Source organism: Orycteropus afer, unplaced genomic scaffold (assembly GCF_000298275.1).
Source record: "Orycteropus afer afer isolate SDZICR_OR568_19922 unplaced genomic scaffold, OryAfe1.0 scaffold00445, whole genome shotgun sequence".
Lineage (NCBI taxonomy): Eukaryota > Metazoa > Chordata > Mammalia > Tubulidentata > Orycteropodidae > Orycteropus > Orycteropus afer.
Window position 1 is genome coordinate 394,731 of NW_006922032.1, and position 8,649 is coordinate 403,379.

Sequence of the window (8,649 nt, forward strand, 5' to 3'; positions counted from 1 at the left end):
GGCACTTAACAACAACAACTTGCTCTCAATGTTCCCCCTGCCCCAGGGGAATGATGATCTTTACTTCTAAAACATAAACTACAGATAATAATTTTTTGGATATACCTTGTCACAGGAGAAAGCAATGGCATATTTAATCAGCTACAATTGGAAGCAAGAATGGTACAAATAAGTTTTCTCAATTTTTGGTAAAATGTGCCTAAGACATTGTACACAGTGTACACAGAATCTTAAAACTGACCTGATATGTTTCAACAAATGTGTTAGATTTCTAAAATGACAAAACTCCAGAATATAAAACAACACTATAATTAATTTTTACATAGCCAATATTCATGATTTGGTTAGACAACAGCTTCCTTTAATACACAGACAAGTTAAAATTGCTAAATTTCATTAATTAACTCATTTTTTTAATCTAACATGTTTGCATCTTTACATATAAGAATACAAATTTAAATAAACTCTATATTTTTCTCTCAATTGGTTTAGAGTATATTCCTTGAAGTGTTGTTTGTGATTGTCTCCCTCTCTTGCCATGCAGAAATGTATCAGCGAGTGTATCGTGAATTTTCCTATACAGAATCTTTTCTGATCCCCTTTATCTTAAAAAAGAGAAGTACAGGCTACACTAAAGTTTAGGCTTCACATACCGGCAATGCTTTGGTTTAAAAAATATGTTGCATCAATGATATCTGGATAGCATTTGTTTCCCTTTATGAAGTGTGTAAATTTTAATCATGAGATTCCATACTCCATTCCAGACATAATAGATGATAGAGAAGCTAAGTTTGCAATGATGAACAACATCTGTTTAAGAAAGCTGAACTTTCAAGGGGAAACCAAACCAAAACCAAACTCAATGCTATCGAGTCAATTGCAACTCATAAAGACCCCCGTTGGGTTTCCAAGACTGTAAATCTTTACAGAAGCAGACTGCTTCATCTTTTCTTCCATGGAGCAACTGGTGGGTTCAAATTATTGATCTTTCAGTTAACAACCAAATGCCTTAACTACTACACCACCCGAATTCCTTAATCAAGGGAAAAGCCTACTCAATTCCACAGATTTCTTGTTTCAGACACACTTTATTTTCCAAACTCAACCCCTATCAATTTAAAAATAAGAAAGCAGAAGTTGTGGCCCAACAGTGGCCAAATGTCAATTGTATAAAAGTAATTAACAATATAACTTTCTTAAACACAGCTTCCTTGAAGAGAGTATGGAGATGATGTGACTCTTCCACCACAGAACTGACAGTAGACTGAGATGATCTGTTAAGTTGTGTTTTTATATTTGTATCTTTTCTTCTCCATAAAATTCAAAAAGAGAAAAAGGAAAAGAAAGAAACAAACATTATTAGTCCTAGTTTCTGTTACTAAAGCATATTAGCTTTAGCAGAATCCTGGTAGTGAGCTAAGGGAAATTGGAACAGAGTCTATAATTAGAAGTGATTATTCAACTGTAGAGTAGATATCTGTAGACATCATCTGGGGTTAGTCAAAGTGTAAGCAGAATGTAAACAGATTGTCTAGTTTATATAGAGAAAAGAATGACAGAGAGAGAATTGAGAATAGAGACCCTACATTCCCAGAGAAACAGAGCTGATTGTTGTGCAATTCCTAAAAGAATAATAATAATTAAAAAAATTCCCTGCAAATGGATGTATCTAATACTATACTCAATTTACCCTAAACCTTAAATAGGTTTTATCCTTTGCAATCAAATCATTGTTAACCAAAAAGAAATTTTAAAAAATAAATAATGCTGTTGTAGTCACTTTTTTTCTTTTTATGAGATCTTGCTTATTTGCAACAGATACCTCGGTAATAAGATAAATCAGGAGAGAGAGAGAGAAATGAATGTTTAGCAGAGGGAGATTATATAATTCTGCTGAGAAATACCAGGACTCCAAAATTCCCCATTGTAGTATATCTATTCATTTCTCTCCTTATTAGTCACAGAGTACTTTTGAAGGTTCACTCTGGAGTCAGATTTCTTGGTTTGAATTCTAGTTTCACCAACTATTACCTATATGACTTTTTGAAAGTTATTGTATTAGGCTGGAGTCTCTGTAGAAGCAAAACCAGTAAAGCTTAGAGAGAGAGAGAGAGAGATTTATCTTAGAAAAATGGCTCACACACTTATAGAAGCTGGCAAGTCTCAATTCCCTGGATCAAATGTCAAACTGGAATCTTTCCCAACTCATGCAGCTGCAGGGGCTGACCAGCTCAAGGTTAGCAGGCAGTATACCTACCGGCTGTTGACTCTGACAGATGATGAATCCAAGATCACTAGGCTGAAAGGTAGATTATTCACTCATGGACAATTGTATGCACCACAACAGGATACAGATCCACAGAAGCTCTAACTCACTGCCATCAAGTCAGTTGTGACTCATAGTGACCCTTCCTTGGGTTTCTGAGGCGGTATCACTATGGAAGTAGATTGCCCAATCTTCCTTCTAAGAAGTGGCTGGTGGATTTGAACCTCCAGCCTTCTGCTTAGCAGTCAAATGCCTTAGGCACTATGCCACCAGAGCTCTCGATCCACAGAAGAGTCTTTCATTGTCCCAGGGTGTCCATACATATATTGGAAGCAGGCCACACCCCTAGGAAAACTCCCTTTCAATGGATTGGCTTTTCAAAACATATACATCAGATCTCATCATGGGAATAACAACTGCTTAAACCACTCAGAATCATGGTCCAGCCAAGTTGACACACAACCCCAACTATCACAGTTATTTAAACTGTTTCTGACTTTGATTCTTCTCCTTTGACATAAGAATGATAACAGTGGCTATTTCAGAAGTTTGTTGTGAGAATTAAATTTGTTAATATTGTAAAGTGCTTACAATGCACGGCATATGATAAGCACTTTCTAACTTTTAGGTCATTTTTTTACGACACATTCACTGAGCCAGTCATTGACTTTGTTGGTGAAGAGATAAAACTCTACTTTTCTCATGATTTAGAGTGAATTAATTACTACAGATCCAAAATTATTTATCCAAAATACCTAAGGCAACATGTAACTGGCAATTCAGAATTATTTTTATTTTCAAATGGGTAGTACAGAGCCCCAGGAGCCTGGGGGGCTCAAGTAGTTTGTGATAATCTGGTAACCTAAAGCCTAACTAACTGCTTCTTTAAAGAATACAGCCAAGAAAACTCCATGGCGCAGTTCTATGAACCAGGGGGTGACATGACATCATCTAACAACAACTAATCAGAGCATATACCCTATCTTGTGAATATCACATTAGGGGTTGAAGCAGCAGCTTGTTATTAAGGACAAATTTCTGCAGCAAAACATATACAATTCACAATAAATAGGAAAAAAAAAAAAAAGAAAGAAAGAAATAGATTCATACTAGTTCCAGTCAAGTTTTGTTATCAGAGGACCTTGAGCATCTATTAAAAAATAATAATAAAAATCATTTCTCAGAGGATTTTGGATATCATATTTGTAGATAAAGAATTGCTTACACATGCTATTTTATCCTTGTGTTGAGTGTTGATGGCAGAAATCTGGATGTAAACCAAATATCAAGGTCATAGAAGACCTTGAGTAAATAAGCGAAGAAGCTTCTGAGTAAATAGGTGAAGGGCAAAGAAGAAGCTTCTTTTATGAGAGAAACAGGTAGTACAGTTTTATTATTTTTAGTGTGTAATAGAAATTGTAATTACAGCAATTATTTTGAACACAACTATTGTTCCTGTATAAACATGAAATTATTAGTCCTTGCTTTTGTATATCATTAACATAAAATTATTTATATAATATTGAAGTCACAATGTTCTCTAGGAGCTAACAGATCATAAATATATCTTTTTTTTTTTCCTGTTATTAGGTAATCTTACCTAAAGATTTTAGATGGCATACTAGATAATGATGTGCTGATCACTAATGAGGGAATGAGGGAGTCCTGTAATATGATTAAGGACAGGAAGACAGCTAATCAGGAATGGTTATCTTCCACTGGGCTAAGGAACAGTGGCCAGAGAACTGTATCAAAGTGAGTATGAAGAGAAGGTTATGCCCAGAGAGTGGACATAAGGCAAATAATTATCCTGGACATGGGGGATGAAGGAAGAATGGGAAGAGATTTGGGTATCTATTTCCAAGTGGATAGAAAGAGACTTGTGAAGCCTTGCAGAGAAAAGAAGCAGATATCCCCATTGTAGTTTTGTAGGAATTGAATATATTAGTCAGCAAAGGTAGTAATTAACCACTTATAGTTGCCATGAGGATCATTTATTTCACATAAAAATATAGATTCAAACAGAAAATAAATTCTCACACTAAGTAATATAAGCATCAAAATATTGAAAAATGCTATTTTCTTCTGTATAATTTTGAAGTGTCGATTAGCTTCTAAGTGATTAAGAAGGGATTCACAAGTAAAGAGTTCTCTTCATTAATATATGAATAAGTACTTCTCTCATGAAAGGAGACCGAAGCGATTCAGCCATCTGGAGTAGCTGTTTCCTTATATATTAATTGACATAATCAAAGGGTAAGAAATAATTGTGCAATCAGCTGCATTCACAATTGAAAACAATGTTATAAAAAAAAACATTATACATTTGCCATGTTTTCAAATGAAAATATAAGAAAATGAAGTAAATGCCATAATTTAATGTGTCTTTTCAAACGACAACATCCTTTAACAGATTATAAAGTAATATTTGTTCTTAGTAAAAAAAAAAAAAAATCAGAATTTATATTGATTAGAAATCCCCCATCTAGTTGAAAGGCACTCAAACTATGTACGAGGAAAAGCTTCCTCTTCAAAGTAGAAGAGTTAACCTTAATGATGTGGATGGAATGAAGCTTTGGGGACCTTCATTTGCTGATGTGGTATAACTTAAAATGACAAGTAACAGCTGCAAAAAATCATTAACAATCAGAATGTGGAATGTATGAAGTATGAATTTAGGAAAATTGGAATTTGTCAAAAATGAAATAGAAGACGTAGAGATCAATGTCCAAGCAAATGGAAGACATAATGCAATGTAAGACCCGAGCAGAAGATTTCAAAGCGCAGCTTGGGAAGACAAAGTAAAGTATTGTAGTGAATTGTAAAAATACCTAAAATTGTTAAAATACCTAGAATTAGAAAACCAAAAGGGAAGAACATGCTCAGCTTTTCTCAAGCTGAGAGAATTGAAGAAAAAATTTAAACCTTGAAGTGCAATATTGAGGGATTCTATAGGCAACTACTTTGGTCATATTGTCAAAAGGAGGAAGAATATCATGCTTGGTCAAGAGTCAGGAAAGAAGAGGAACATCCTCAATGAGATGGATTGACACAGTGGCTGGAATGATGGGATCAAAAATAGTAAGGATTTTGCGATGGAGCAGGACTGGGCAGTGTTTCATTCTATTCTACTTAGTGTTGTTATGAGTCAGAGCTGACTCAATGACACCTAACAATAACAACAATACAAGCAATAGAGTAAATGATGCATGAAATGTCAAAAGAAGATGGAAAGAATACACAGAGCCACTGTACCAAAGGTAATTTGTCAATGTTCAACCATTTCAGGAGATAGAGTATGATCAAGAACCGATGGTATTGAAAGAAGAAGTCCAAGCTGCACTGAAGGAACTGGTGAAAACAAGTCTCCAGAAATTGGCAGAATACCCATTGAGGTGTTTCAACAAATATGCAGCAAGAAATTTATACCAAGAAATTTAGAAGACAGCTACCTGGCCAACAAACTGGAAGAGATCCATATTTGTGCCCATTCCAAACAAAGGTCATCCAACAGAATGTAGAAATTATTGAACATTTTATTACTATCACATACAAGTAAAATTATGCTGAAAATAATTTAAAAAATGGTTAGAGAAGTACATCAAGAGGGCACTGCCAGAAATTGAAGCCAGTCTCAAAAGAGAATGCTATAGAAGGGATATTGTTGATGGTGTCAGAAGCATCTTGCCTAAAGGCAAAGAATACCAGAAGAAAATGCTTACTTGTGTTTTATTGATTATGCAAAGGAATTCAGCTGTGTGGATCATAACAAATTATAGATAACATCGTGGAGAAGCAGAACACTTAATTGTGTTGATGAGGAGCCTATACATAGGCCAAGAGGCAGTCAAACACAACAAGAGGATACTGCATAGTTTATAATCAAGAAAGGTGTGTGTCAGGGTTGTATCCTTTTACCATACTTATTCAATCTTGTGGTAAGCAAATAATCTGAGAAACTTAACTATATGTACAAAACGTGGCATCAGAGTTGGAGGAAGACTCATTAACAACCTGCGATATGCAGATGACGAAACCTTTCTTGCAGAAAGTGAAGATGACTTGAAGCACTTACTGATAAAAATTAAAGCCTACAGTGTTTTTAGTATGGATTACACCTCAGCAGCAAGCTCTGGTGGCGTAGTGACTAAAGCATGTGACTGCTAACCAGAAGGCTGGCAGTTCAAACCCATCAGCTACTCCTCAGAAGGAAGATTGGGCAATCTACTTCTATAGTGATACTGTCTTGGCAACCCAAGGATCAACTCACTATGAGTCAGATCCAACTCGATGGCAGTGAGTTTTTTTTTTTTTTTTTTTTTATTACACCTCAACATAAAGAAAACAAAAATCCTCATAACTAATAAGCAATATCATGATAAATGGAAAAAGATCAAAGTTGTCAAGGATTTCATTTTACTTGGATGCACCATGGAAGTACCAGTTGAGAAATCATACATCCTATTACACTGGGTAAATCTGCTGCAAAGATCTCTTTAAAGTGCTAAAGTGCAAAGGTGTCACTTTGAAGACTAAGGTGCACCTGACACAAGCTATGGTATTTTAAGTCACCTCATAAGTGTGTGAAAGCTGGACAATGAATAAGGAAGACTGAAGAAGAATTGATGGATTTGAATTGTGCTATTGATGAAAAATATTGAAGATACCATGGACTGCTAGAATAAATCTGTCTTGGAGGAAGTGCAGCTAGAATGCTCTTTACAAGTGAGAATGGCCAGACTTTGTCTCACCTACTTCGGTCATGTTGTCACAAGGGACTAGTCCCTGGAGAAGCATATTATGCTTGGTGAAGTAGAAGGTCAGGAAAAGGGGGAAGATTTTTATCAAGATGGGCAGACACAGTGACTGCAATGATAGGATCAAGCATAATAAGAATTGTGAGGATGGCACAGGACCTGGTAGTGTTTCCTTCTGTTGTACATAGGGTCACCGTGAGTTGGACCAACTCCATGGCACCTAACAACAACAGAAAGCAAAGTCCTTGTACTATGATGTGTTCTGTGTTCCAGCTCTGCAAAATATATTTTAAAATTATGAATCATAAATTATATTCATTAAAAAAAACTTATAAGCAAAGCAAATATGTTGAGTTTGCAGAAGAATATTGAATAACACTCCACTCATTTTACCTTGCACTCCTCACTAATGCAAAGCTATAATATCATAAAATGTACTTAATTTCTGCCACCTCTCTGCTTTTTAATGCCTGGCTTTAATTTATCCAGCCTTGACCTTTTGTTGTTGTAGCTGCCTTGGCGTTGACTGCAACCCATGGCAAACCCCTGTACAACAGAATGAAAAGCTTTCTAGTCTCGTGTCATCTCTGTGAGCTGCTTCAACCCATTGTTACCTTTCAACTTAAGAGGATCATCTTTTAGCATTATATTGTGCTATATTCTATTTGATCTATAGGTTTTCCATTGGCTGATTTATGGAAGTAAATTGCCAGTTCTTTCTTCCTATTCTGTCTTAGTCTGGAAGCTCCAATGAAATTTGTCCACTGTGGGAGACCCTGCTGATATTTGAGATACTAGTAACATAGCTTCAGCATGATAGCAACATACAAACTACCACATTAAGACACATTGACAAATAAGTGATGGCCACAGTCCTAACACCCTAAAAATATCTTTCCCTAATGTCCTTTAGAGACCTTCTAAAACTCTATCAAGGTAATGTACCTCTTTATTGAAGTAAGTCAATAAACTTAGCTTTGCTTGATCAAGTTTGTTCCTGTGGTCTTCTGCTAAGTCCATCATTAAAAATACTGGAGATACAATTAAGATCCAGGTGAAACACCTTCTATGTTTGACTCAACACTTTAAATGAAAAAAAAAAAAAAAAAATCATGATCTTCTGAGGCCTTATAATCCTACCATACAAGATTCTCCTCCCTGCAATAATGAAGTAAGTACTTTAATGAGTCTAAACTCTAATTTGTTTTGGACATTCTCCCAAATGCTAAGTTTTGTTCTCTAGGAATGAGAATAATCTTTAATAATTCTTTTATTACTTAATCAAATTCAAAAAATCCTATCCTATATGTATTCTTGAATATACTCAAACACACCAAGGATTATGAACATGGTACACAGCTGGCAACCTTTTGTTCTGTTATACATAAGGTCATGATGCATCAGAACCAACTGAACCACAACCAATAACTAACAATCCATGTGGAAAACTAGCTCTTTGACTTACAACATTACAGTCTCTTTTTCTGAGCAAATGTAGTGAGTCAGTAAGAAGAGGTCAAACTCTAAGCACTCAAGAATTCAGAATATATATATGTGTGTGTGTGTGTATATATAATATATATATATATATATATATATTTGTTGTTGTGGTGGTGTGCCGTCGAG